The sequence below is a fragment of the Aedes aegypti genome, chromosome 2 (genome assembly GCF_002204515.2).
Source record: "Aedes aegypti strain LVP_AGWG chromosome 2, AaegL5.0 Primary Assembly, whole genome shotgun sequence".
In the NCBI taxonomy this organism is placed as follows: Eukaryota; Metazoa; Arthropoda; class Insecta; order Diptera; family Culicidae; genus Aedes; species Aedes aegypti.
This window is the reverse complement of record NC_035108.1, coordinates 312,563,392-312,577,361: the sequence shown is the minus strand read 5'-3', so window position 1 is coordinate 312,577,361 and position 13,970 is coordinate 312,563,392. Positions and strand designations below refer to the sequence as shown.

Here is a 13,970-nt window from a genome sequence, read left to right as displayed (position 1 = left end):
AGTAATACTCATATGTAATTTTCAAACAAACTATGTATGGTTCGTCACTACAAGTGTCGGCATTATTCCTGTTTCATATAAGTTCAAATATAAACATGTAATTTTCAGTTTTCGTCATTAATAAAAACGTCTTTTGAATTGTTCGACATTATAGATGTTGACGTATTTTTCCAAAAACTTCTCGAGACAAAAATACAAAACTAGCTTTAAATACAAGTCGTATTCTTCCCCCTTGTCCATGGATCGCATCACCGACCAGAGGTGACTCCCAGATCTTTTCCTCCCTCACTAATAAACACCCTTCCCGTGGTGATTGTGGAGATGCAGAGGTATTCTCGGTCTCTAGAAGCAACAATCATTACACCCTAACATTCCTTCCCCATCCCAACTGACTGTAAGGACTTGGCCGGCGCCGTTATTGATCAATAATATTAGATCTGCTAAAATTGCACTTCGAGAGTAAGCGGAAACTCCCATCCCTTATTCATTTGGATCGTAGTGCAATTCTTACCAGTTCCGATCAATCACGGAGTAGCAACCATTGACATGTACAGTCAGTCTATGCTATGCTATGCTATGCATACGAGCACTTAAGATTTTTAAAAATGTATGTATGTTCTTGATGCTACTATATCAATAACAGTAAATCACTATCATTTGGGATTCAATTATCAATTCAACTGAACCAAAACTAACTAGCTGATAAGTTTCTGTGAATGAAATGGAGCGATCGCTGCATATTTGAACTTGCGTGAAAAGAATATCCATAGTTAGTTATAAGTTTGCATATTGTTGTTGTTCTGGACAGTTTATAATTAAATAGTTTAAGTTTTTGGTTGCTTTACTCCCAAACATCATACATATTCAATGCAAATTTAATCACCCTATAAGAAACCAAGCACTTGGCAGCAGTCAAACACACCCTCCACTTGTTGATAACACCAAAGCACATGGCAGCGGCTTAAGGCTCGCGAAAAGTACTGATAACTAGTTCGCAGCTCACATGGCATTCACTCTTCGTACAATGTCTGGTAAAAACTTAGGGCGTTATGTTGATAAGATTGTGTTTAAACAAGTGTTGAAAACAAATAATACGAATCCTAGCATCTAAATAAAAATTAATTTGGAAGATTAGCTTTATTATAGTAATTGTAAATAATTATCATTGATTTCAATGTTCATTTGTTCGAAGATCAAAAGTTGCTCTGATCTTGTAACACAATAAACAATATAGTATGGTGATATACAATACAGTAATGACCCGATTTTGTCAACCCCCGATTTTGTCTCCCCCGATTTTATCTACCCCGGATATTAGCACCTTTTTTGACCCGATTTTGTCTACCCCCGGTTTTAGCATCCTTTTTGCCCGATTTTGTCAGCCTTAAAATTGATATTTATTTTAATCAGACATACAAAGGTATCGACCGTGATAATTATATTTTGTATTTGTTTATCGGCATATCGGTCTATTTTGCTCAAAGTAAGAGGGAGCATGAAGAAGAAAGCAACGAATACTAGATGGGTAGGTACCGTAAGGGAACGGCGAGAGAAATTGGATTAGATGTTGAAGAGGGCATACCATATGAAACAGTATTACTTGAAACGTCCTTCCTTGTGGTTAACGTCCCCTATGGCAACGGCTTGCCTTAACGTTCCCATAGGGGACGTTAGCCACAAGGAAGGACGTTTCAAGTAATACTGTTTCATATGGTATGCCCTCTTCAACATCTAATCCAATTTCTCTCGCCGTTCCCTTATGGTACCTATCCATCTAGTATTCATTGCTTTCTTCTCCATGCTCCCTCTTACTTCGAGCAAAATAGACCGATATGCCGATAAACAAATTCAAAATATTTTAATCAGAGTAAACTTGTCTAAACTGGTAATATTGGGTGCATAAAGTCAATTATGACCTTGGCCACGTCAATACAATCATCTAAAGAACAGAATTTTGAAATTTGAAATTTTCAATAATTATTCACGAAACTGATCAATGTTACCTTGCATCACCGTACATGTTACCTTGCATCACGGTACATAGAAAATTGAAGTAAAAAAAACAATGTTTATATTAAAACTAAGTCCTTAAGTTAAAATAAAACTTGAAAACCGTCGAATTTTTTTTTCTCGATTTTAGCTCTTTTCCGATTTTTTCAACCCTAAATTCAGCATAGGGCTGACAAAATCGGAACATTACTGTATAGTATAGCAAATCATGTCATTTCTATTGACTGATTGGTTAAACGCACATATTTCATGATTTTATCAGCATGTATAAAATGCACCAAGGCCGTTTTCCCATTTTCTCTCAAGATCGTTGGTTCGAATTCCACCGATCCACACTGGTGCAGAGCCTGAGACAAACTTTATCGTTAGACTAAAAGAGTCACTTTCAGGTGAAAGTTATTTGGTTTGCTAATTTGAAACATATTTTTTTTTAACTAAAATCTCTTATGACTTCAGCAGAATATGAGATATAAAGTTGGTGTCTTCCAGTAAAATAATGTTTATTTTATTGTTCACAACTTTCTAAAATAAACATTTTTGCTAAAATCATTTTAGAAAAAGTTGTTCTGAGAAATTGGTTTAAAAAAATATTTTATATGATATGCTTTAGACATCGAAAACGCACGTTTTTCGGCCTTTAAAAAAATGCATCGAATTTTCAAGGGCATAATTTTTAGAACCAGACAACCGTTCACGCTGAACATTTGAGCGTTGTTATTACAAAACAGAATTATTTTATTAATACTTACTATTGAATTTTTTGATTGTTTTCTTAGTGCCATGTTGTAGAGAACGTTTTATTTTGATTCAAAAAATTGATTTGACACTTATACACCCGGTATTCAAACTGTCAGAATGTGGCAAACTAGATGTTGGTCACACGAACAGTCGCGACATTAGCATTCTAAGGTCAATGCTTTTGCTTCAAAAAAAAAAGTTTTCAATTTATCTTTTTATCAATATTTTACTGTAAGCAATATTTTTCTCATTCAGATTTATTTGTTTCTGTGTTTTTAAAAAGTTTCACAACTGTTTGCAATACCTGTTTTTTATTTAGCCAAATATTATACTAATTCAATTCAAGTATTTCAATTTAATCGCTATTTTCAACTCTCATTTTGATCTTCTAATATTCCATTATCATTTCGATCTGCTAATAGATATTATTATAACACAAATAATTTAATGCTGAACTTGACGAGGGAAAAAGCCACTTTTAGACTTGTTGCATCGGCATCGATTTTAAGTAACTTTGACGCTTGTGACAGAAAAATTTACGCAAAGAAGACAGAAATAATATTCTCCATGAAAAGTGTTCTCGTATGATCCTGTTGGGAAGATTGCAAAGTTTCATATTGTGAGTTTTTAGGTTACTTACTTTACTTATTTGGCTTTACATCAATTATCTTGATAAAGCCTCGCCAACAATATTTCGCCAATTCACTCGGTTCATGGACGCTTCTCTCCATCCTCGACTGTGACCCACGCTCTCCAGGTCCTGGTGCACCTGGTCATTCCACCTAGCTCGCTGCGCCCCACGCCTTCTTGTTCCGACCGGATTCGTAGCGAACACCATCTTTACAGGGTTGTTGTCCGGCATTCTTGCAACATGCCCTGCCCAGCGTATCCTTCCAGCTTTAGCTACCTTCACGATACTGGGTTCGCCATAAAGTTGAGCGAGCTCGTGGTTCATCCTTCGCCGCCACAGGCCGTTCTCCTGCATGCCGCCGAAGATCGTCCTTAGCACTCGGCGTTCTAAAACGCCAAGAGCTTGCAAGTCCTCCTCGAGCATAGTCAGCGTCTCATGCCCATAGAGGACTACCGGTCTTATGAGCGTTTTGTACATCGTGCATTTGGTGCGGGGGTGAATCTTTCTTGACCGCAGTTTCTTCTGGAGCCCATAGTAGGCACGACTTCCGCTGATGATGCGTCTTCGTTTTTCCCGACTAACATTGTTGTCAGCCGTCAACAAGGATCTGAGGTAGACGAACTCGTCCACCACCTCGAAGGTATCCCCGTCTATCGTAACACTGCTTCCTAGGCGGGCCCTGTCGCGCTCAGTTCCGCCAACCAGCATGTACTTTGTTTTCGACGCATTCACCATTAGCCCGACTCTTGTTGCTTCACGTTTTAGGCCGATGAACAAATCTGCCACCGTTTCAAATTTTCTCCCAATAATATCCGCGAAACAAACAAATTGTCCGGATCTCGTGAAAATCGTGCCTCGACTGTTAAGTCCGGCTCTCCGCATGACACCAGTTTTTAGGATATGTAACTATATAATCTTCACGGAGAAGAATGTATTCACATTGAGATTACTATCCCATTGATGACTTCTACTTACACAGAAATAGTTGTTTCAAAGGAAAAACTATTCAAGTACTTCAACACTAAGTTAACAGTCATATTAAATTGACACATTTCATTGATTCAGCTTCCCACTTGTACTTATTTCAATTATAATCTTAATAACTTTAAATATCCGAAAACATTTACATCCTTTGACTTCAAGTCATGCACACAAATCTACTCATTTCACTTGAGAGGAATAGTGTAGGTGATAAGATAACCGGCACTCACGCATGAGACAACGTACCAAGTCTAGGTTTGGCGACGCGCACTTTGTTTTGATATTTCCATTTTTTTAAGTCGATAAAGCAGCTACGAATTATTTTGGATATGTCGATAAAGCAGATCAAACTGTTGCGTAAACATTGAAAAATATTGTATACTGAACTAAATTTACTATAAGTCAACTAAAATATAGTTGAATTTTGACGTTTGACGTTTGTAAATTCAATAAAAAATATAGTTGTTAACAACTATACGGTAAAGATATTTTGTACAATATATTGTGAAATCAAAAATATTTATAGTTATCCCTAAAACAACCTTCTACAGGACAAATGATTACGAACACTATATTTTGTGTTTGAATAACGGATTTTTTAATAATCTAGGGTACTTGACCTTCGACCCAGCTTGCTGTAATCCTTGCTTCCCTCTGTTAGGCAACCAACGCTTCTCGTAGTTTCTGAAGTTCTTCGTCTGATTCTGCTTTAATATTAAACCTTCTTCCTATAAGATTTCTAGCATGTCCACGTTAAGAATTTCTTTCTGCGTGTCCTCGAATAATCAGTGGCTTACCGTCCTAAGGTGCACTTGGTGCACTGCACAGTCAAAAATTCTCAAACTTATTTATTATAAAATATATATCATAATTCTCAATACATGCACCATGTTGCTTGAAAATGCTCCTTTCCTAATTGGTGCATCGCCCTCAGTTAACAACCCCAGTCTCCACCGTTTGATTCTCACTTCCATGGGCTCTCTCATCCAGTAAGCGAAAACCGCGAAAACAGCAAAGCAAACAAGACAAACTGACATGTGTCTCTCCATCGTACATATTACAGAGAATATCCAGTTCAGCCGTATACTCTCTCTTGTGCACGAGAATAGCGTGTATAAACACAACAGGAATGTGCATTTGTATTGGTATCTCTAGACTAACATTAGCGTTGTATAGGTAAAATCTGGTGCACTCCACTTTGTGCACCCGTGAGAGAAATTGCCCATAGCGCGGTTTGTGAGAATCAAGAAAGCGCGCGCAACTGGCGTCACGACGTCCGCTGTTGGAAAAGAAAGCGACAACGCCATACATGCGTATGTATATGTAGCATGGACCTTTCAGGTGTCGCGCGATACATACTAGGCGCGATATTGATTGGAACAAAATCTGGATGTAATTAACAAATTAGAAAATTTATTGTTTTGTCTCTTTATATGAATCAAATGTATGTGGTTATGAAATGATTTACAAAATGTGTGTGAATATAGTTTTTATTGCTCGACGGACCGACTGCTAATAAATTGCGTTGGGTTTCAGCGTTCAACAGTCAATCATCATTCCACTTTAAAGCCTTGAGATAAATATCAAAAATAGTGTACAAGGATATGTTCCAGGGCTGGATATCGTCCAAAAACTAACATATCGTGGTACAATTAACAAGCTGTACATAACAGAATTATCATTTAAAACAATATCGTTAGAGATAATGGAAATTCGCATTTTTGCGAAAGCTTCATAATCCCCGAAATTTGGCCTCCATCGCTAAACGAGTCGAGGTTTTAACAAAAATCTTTAATCGTTTAGTTTCAAGTTGGAGTAACAAACATAATAACTTCGAGACACTAGAAGATTGCGTCCAGTATTGGCAATTATATTTTGAGGTGGATCATATTTTTTACTGAAATACATTTTAAAACTGAATTGCAAAATTCGTATTCATAGTTTCAACGATTCAACGATTCGTGCAAAACAGTACACAGGTAATCAAATTCCTCACGGGACGGCTCGCGAGTAATATTGCTGGATACCATTGCTCTGGTCTCGAAAAATCTCAATATAATCACGCAATGATTCTTGTTTGAATGTACTATCATACTGCACAAGCATAGCCATGCGATATATTTTGTGTCTTGAGCTTGAAGCATTGAGAATAAGGACAGTGGTCTAAAACTGTATCATAAAGTTGTGTGGAAACTTAAACACGGATGGATTTCAATTATTCGTACAATTTACCGTCAGCACTGGATAATTATACAAACAAATCTGCACCTTCTATTACGTAGGCTTCCAGTAATTTATATAGCATAGCTGTTGTAGGTGCTAAATATTCTCAGGGTTAGAGGGATCAAGATCGAAAGAATTTTGCGCAACTAATGGTATTGATCAGTTTTGGAATATTAATTTATGGCCAAATTTGCTGAAATACCATAATTTTTCTCTCAAAAATAAGTAAGGCCAAAAGTGTGTTCAAAACCGGTTTTCATTACTAAATAAATTATATTTTTGTAGAGTTCTGTTTGATACTTCGACCTTGACACTTGCTTTTCCCGGGGCGAGCGACGAGGGCAGGATCAAACATGTCGCGCGCCGGTTCGTAAGTGAAAAAGTGGCGTGATCGGTGAGTTCGGTTGAAAAAAGTGAAAAAGTGCCGCGATCGGTTAGTTCTGTTTGATCTTTCGCCCTGACACTTGCTTTTCCCGGGGCAAGCAACGAGGGCAGGATCAAACATGTCGCGCGTCGGTCTCGTAAGTGAAAAAGTGGCGTGATCGGTGAGTTCGGTTGAAAAAAGTGAAAAAGTGCCGCGATCGGTTAGTTCTGTTTGATACTTCGACCTTGACACTTGCTTTTCCCGGAGCAAGCGACGAGGGCAGGATCAAACATGTCGCGCGTTGGTCTAGTAAGTGAAAAAGTGGCGTGATCGGTGAGTTCGGTTGGAGTAACTGAAAAAGTGCCGCGATCGGTTAGTTCTGTTTGATCCTTCGACCTTGACGCTTGCTCCTGGGCAGTGCGTCAAGAAAGCCCGAACAGTTTTTTTTTTATTCTTTTTGGGTCACGCGCTTATTTTTTTTTCCTGAGTGCTTTTTTATAGCCGAGCAAACGAGTGAAGCCGAAAGTGGATTGTGACTGCTCAGTCAAGGATAATGGATCAATTGGTGAGCTCGTTTCATGCTACTATTTCTAATCTATAAAATATGTATGACTGCACATTCAATCGTTACAATGGTGGGATGTAAATATGATTTTTCAACAAACTATGGATGGTTCGTCACTGTGAGTGTCGACACAAACTCTGATTCATGATTTATTTATGTTTAACATTTTTTTTTTCAGAACACCTCTTATATACCTTTATTTTTGTAATTAAAAAAAACTTTGAATGGTTCGACACTACAAGTGTAGACTTGCGAAAGGTTCACTTTATTCAACAAACTTTGGATGGTTCGCCACTGTAAGTGTCGGCATAAGAATAAGAGTGTTCTATGATGTCCCAACCAATCGAGTTTTTTGTTTCTTGTCAAATGAGTAAAATATAATAACACATGCTTTCGTCCTGACAGCTGTAGGAATGTTACATTTAGGTATTTGTTCAACAAACTTTGAATGGTTCGTCACCTCAAGTGTCGGCATAATTTTCCTCTACATAGAAATTGTTCATATCAAATGAAAATATTATATTTACGTATAAGCATGTATATATCTCACAAATCATTGTTTATCATGGTCTAATCGCTTATCAAAGTGAATCCTATGACCCAACGATCCTCCCCATTAACAAACATCCCTCCCAGTAACCTTTGTGGAGATGCAGAGGCAAACACGGTCTCCAAAAAGCAAAGGTTACACACTAACATTCCTTCCCCCAATCCCACCTGACTGCAAGGACGTGGCCGGCGCCGTTATTGACCCTGTATAAATAGAGGCACTGAATTATGCACACTGAAGAAGATTATGGCCAATCCCAGCCGAACTTCTAGTTGATTCTTTGTGCATTTTCACTGACTTCGGTCAATCACGGAATAGCAACCATTGATATGTGTAGTCAGTCTAAGCTAAGCTAGCTAAGCTAACTAATGGTATTGATCAGTTTTGCGTTTATTCCAAATCATTCCAATTAAATCAACCTTTAACGTAACGGATTCGAAATTGAGTTGGTAATATTATGCACCTTGCTGTGGTTCGTAACAACTAACATAATCGCAGTCATGCAAACCAAAATCATGTTTTACTGTACAACATGGATATTTTTGATAGTTCATGTCGATCATGATCATGTCGATCAACTAATAAACTGTCAGGATTTCAGTCAGTTTTATCGAATTTAGATTATTTCATCTTTCATCATTCAAAACAAGATTTCATTCATAGAAGATCATTGTCTGATTAGAAATCAGTTTTATTCAAGATTTCTGCCCAATTCCGTCAGAATCCAAGTTTTCGGTTCTCTGCTTTTGTCCATCAGGACCTTTTTTTTGCATGTGCTGCCTATTTCCATCATAAACCGTCAATTTTCATCTCCGCCCATGTCCGTCGGAGGCTACTGTATCTTTCATTTCAAGGAATTTTGTTACTTGATAGTGGCCAATTAGATTAACTTCCTTCTACATACTAGGGAAGAAGCACCGGTTTTGGCCATACGCCAGTTGTAGCCATAGGGGATTATACATCGTTTTACATAGCCAATCAGCATGAAACCTTTTGTGTTCAGTAGATCACATTCACATGATAGAGCTACATCCATTTACCCGTCCAAATTGATTCAAAACATAAGGAAAACAATTAATAATCCTTATAATTTTAACTCCCATACACCTAATCTGGCCAGGGCACTCCTAATTTGGCCACTCTTATGAGAAATCAATGCGATTGGCCAGTTTAGGAACCGAAGTTGAATCTCTGGCCGAAACTGGTTCTGTTGGCCTATATTGACCAACGGGATTTTCAAAGCGAAAAAATGGTTTTAGCTCAGTTTTGATATTTTACACACATAATATGGATTGAAAGCTTGCATTTGACATATTTGTAGTGTAAATACGGCTTCCCATTTATTTTTTATCGAAATTTTCTCTTAGACTGGCCAAAACCGGTGCTTTTACCCTACGCCAATTTTATAATTTGAGCAACATCTTCGCGAGTCAAAATTAGACCATTAACTACACAGATAAAAATATTGCGGCGCTCATTTTAAATCCACATCCAGCGGCGGCGGTAACGCGCAGAAGATATGCGCGCAATTCAAACGCAACGTCAAAATTCAAGTAGGATTGGATTTTTTCGTTCTTCATGGACGCAAATGTTTCAAATTTGCTAAATCTGAAACATTTGATGATTTTTATTATCACTGCGACGATATATCGACATTTCCAGATAATCGCATTACGTGGATTTATCTTGCAGAGCGCAATATTTATATTCAAATGTAGTGTAAACTGAGGCATAGAGTAAAAATAAACCAAATTCATCTATTTTTACGAAATTTCGTTTAGTTTTCAACCAAAGATGCTTGAATGTTACATGATCGTGTAAATTTAAAGTTTTTGTAGATTATTTCATCGGCTTTTTTTCGAAAAAATCCGATGAAAACATCTACAAAATCTCAAAAGCGGTGATGGAACTGACGTAACAAGTAAATTTAAAGTGCATTTGATTTAAAAATAAACGGTTTATCGTTGACATTTCAGTTCTTTTTGATGCTCCAAATATGCGCATAGGGGGGTCCCGTAGCCTCGAGGTTACGGGGGGGTCCCGTAGTCTTGAGGTTACGCTTTCGCTTCGTAAGCGGAAGGTCATGGGTTCGATTCCCAATTCTCCCTCACAAAAAAAAACTCCGTTCCGTCACCAGAAGACACATCCATCCTCCGTCAGTATCAGATGGTGACTGAGACAAATTGACCCTCTTTGTAGGCTGTTGCCTCACACGACACGGAAACTTGGCAAAATGAATCACCGCACACCAATGGACTACGGCTATATGGATATGGATTAGACTAACGGCAGCTCTCTCCTCTACCTGCTCGGTATGAGAGAAATAGCAATAAGGATATTAATAGATATGATAATCGGCATAGTAGTGGCCAAGTGCACGGAGTGCCTAAAAAAAATATGTGCATGAAAATAATCTTAAACTTACAACATATTTTTAGCTGTGTAACCTAATACAGTCCACTCTCCATATCGAAGGAACCATTGAGATAGGGAGAGGTCGAGACAAAGAACATATTTTAAATGAATACTAGATTGAAAACCGCTCCGTTGTCAGGAAAGTAGGAAATATAATAAACAATCAGACGTCATTTCGTGTTCCGTCATTATTCAGAATCGCGAAAATATGGTCTAGTATCCTTTGATATTGGGCATATCGACATATGGAGAGTAAATCGGGTATGAAAATCACATCAAGATATGGATATATCAAAATAAGGAGGATATCAAGATAAAAGAGGCAAATTGTATGTAGAATGAAGGAACTGAAGAAATCATCCACAAAGGGAGAGAAATTGAGATGTGGAGAGTCGACTGTAGTTGTTTCTTGGTTTTCATCCTGACATCTCGCTAACCCTACTTATCATGCTATGTTGCCTGAGATAATTCAACTACACTTACACATTACTTCCTCACAGTCACCACCAGCCAGTGACCACTCGATCAAGTTTTTAGCTTGAACGGATATCTGATTCTCCATATTTGTGCTTTTGAAAATTTGAGGTGAGGATTCGATTCATCTTCACCTTAAACTAGTGTGCGGTCGATGATCATTTCGGTTTGGAAATTTCCTCTAGCCCAGGTAGACACTACTTCAAACATATCCCCGTCTATCGTTACACTGCTTTCTAGATCAGGGGTTTTCATCCTTTTTGGCTCGCGGAGCACTTATTGTAATAGAATTGTTGCGCGGAGCACCTGTCTTTATCGCCACTCCGTTTGAATTCTGGACTTTTTTATATGGTTTAATTGGCCCTATAATTTCTACGAAAATCAAGAAGTAAGATTTATGGTTGCCTATCTTACATTAAGTTGAAGATGATTTGAATCCAAACCTGAGATTTTGAAGACCACAAGTCTAGAACCAAACGTTCATTAAACTGGAAATTTGATCGATTGGTCACTTTCTATTGGTGACTAATCGATCAAGTTTTCTGTTCAAACGGAAGTTCGGTTCTCGAGATTTATGCTCGAGAAAATTTAATGTTTGATTTCGATTCATCTTCTCCTTAATTTTGATTTGTTTTAAACATCAATTCTAGTCTTAAACGATTTGCTTTATTTGAAAACTTTTTATATCTGGCTTAAACTGTGACAATTAGGCATCGAAATCAAACTTGGTTGTCGCCAAACATTTCAAAATTCATGGTTTCAAAACGGCAGAATTGCTTTGGTTAAGAAATTTTGAAATGAAAGTTCAATAATGATCAAGATTTTGACACCATGTGTATAAGACTCGTAAAAACTGTGTTGTTTCGTTCAAAAATATTGAGAAATTTAACGGCATTGGTACAATTGTTCACGGGGCAATTTTAAAGCATTGGAACAAAGTACTGTCACGGAGCACCTGCCAAAACTTTGTGGAGCGCCAAGTGCTCCACGGAGCACGATATGAAAACCGCTGTTCTAGATGAACCCTGTTGCACTCGGCTCCGTCTACTAGGGGAACTCACGTATTTTCGATATTTCTTTTCTCTTCATCATTGGAGGATTGTGTTGACCAAATCTTCTGAAATTCGGCAGTAAGATATGCTTATATTGCTGTTTGCGTTTGAGGTGCAACTGAGGTCTAACTGAGCTTCAAACGCGGTAACACAAACTAATCAAAGGATACTTAGCAACTATGATCGATATCACCGCCAACCTAGCAAAGAAAATCAATTTTTGACTTCGCATTCCTTGTGAAAAATCTTACCGCGTTTGCTGTTCCCGCATTTGATATTTGCATTTCAAACGCGAGTCTAAAGCATTCCTGAATGAATCATGCAATCCAAAAATTCAATTCCGCCCTATAATGAACGTGGAGCCACTTGAACGTTTTCTTGGTGCTGATTTGAGGAAAATTCCCAAAAATAATACGATTACGGTTCGTAAAATATTTCGTTTATGATACCGAAAAACCAGATATCGTTGAAATGACTGGCATTCATCCGTTCAACAAATACTTATAACGACATCCTATAAAATATCATGCGTCTGCATTACTAGAATGAAACACAAATATGTACTAATAGTCCTAAGTGAATTCATTCCAATTACATCTGAAACTTAAACAGAATCAAAATTCTGCGTATAGGTTCTAGGTAATATCCGGTCAATCGCTTGTGACTGAGAACTGCATTTTTCAAGTTCAACAAACTGTCTGTCAGTCTGTTCAACGCCCAGCGGCTTCTCAGACATCTTCGGATCCAATCAGACGTCTGCCGTATAGCTGATACCGCAGCGGCATCCTTATCAGCGTGCTATTGTACTGTACAGTTTGCATAAGGTGCCACTTTTGTGTGTCGCTCAGTTCAGAAAATCTGTCCGGTTTACTGATACCGCTTACACTGTCTCTAATCGCCCGAAGTACAGTTGCAAAAAGCAGGAAACCTCATCATCTTGAACCGTTCGACTGCGAAGCTTTCCGTTCAGTTAGAGTCCGGTTTGTTTTACGGCAGGAGGTGTGCCAGAGAAACGCGTGATTCTCGTTCGAGCAAGTGGCCGCTGTTTCATTGTTTGATTGATTTGTTTTTTTTTTTTCTGGCACTAATGCTGTAATAAAACTGAGCATAGTGAGATCATTGTTGGGAAACAACGGAAGTACGGTGTCGGGAAAGTGTTCCCCGTTTTTCGAATTTTCAACACGTGTGTTTGACAATTATTCAATTGAGAGCATAGTTTCCGCATAATTGGAACGCGTTTAGTTTTAAGTTGTAGTTTAAGTATAGCTTAACTATATAGTGTAAGAACGGAGAAAGTGGCTGTGGTAAAGAAGGGACTTTTACAAACAATTTACATGTTATACAAAATGGGCAAAAAAGTTCCTGAATTTTGCGTAATTAGGCGCACCAGATATAAGAAAAGCCAAAAAAGGCGTTATCGCTTGGTAAGTATGAGCATTAAATAGAACAGTGATTTCCAAAGTGGGCGAATTCGCCCCCTAGGGGGCGATTTTCAATGCTAGGGGGGCGAAAATTTGTAAAACTGAATTTGGGGGGCGAAATGGTCAGAAAGGGGGCAAAAGTGCTAGTATAAGAAAAATTGGTAACTACGGCTCATAACATTTGTAGAAAAAAAATCATTTGAATGGAATACTCTTATGCATTTGAAGAATTCCTTAGTTTTCATCTGTCTTTGTTTATGCTCATTTGTTAAGCAATGTTAGGCAAAACTTGTAGATTGTCAAAAACATAATGCTCGTGTAATGCAGTCAGTTTTTGTAGGTTTTGTGATTTTAAAAACATGAATCAGCAACTGAGAGTTTCCTGAAAAATAGCGTGGATTTGTATAATTTGTGGTCACAGTTACATTTAAAATAAATATAAAAGAATCGTACAAAAAATGGAATTATAAGTTAAGACAGTTCATGATTTATGATTGATACCTACCTCTTCACGCACCGTTTGTTCGACACTGCTCTTTCTGAATT

At 37.8% G+C, this 13,970-nt stretch overlaps 1 protein-coding gene across 8 annotated transcripts in view; it reads left to right on the top strand.

Annotated features, from left to right (window-relative positions):
* LOC5568981 (carbohydrate-responsive element-binding protein) overlaps window positions 1-13,970 on the top strand; it is a 184,121-nt gene that overhangs the window by 87,313 nt on the left and 82,838 nt on the right. The window contains exon 1 of one of the 8 annotated variants that reach the window (XM_021845706.1): window positions 12,906-13,427. The exons of the other annotated variants lie outside the window; for them this stretch is intronic. The gene's annotated coding sequence lies outside the window, so the exon portion shown is untranslated. Of the gene's footprint in view, window positions 1-12,905; window positions 13,428-13,970 lie in introns of those variants that run through there. 8 annotated transcript variants of the gene reach the window in all.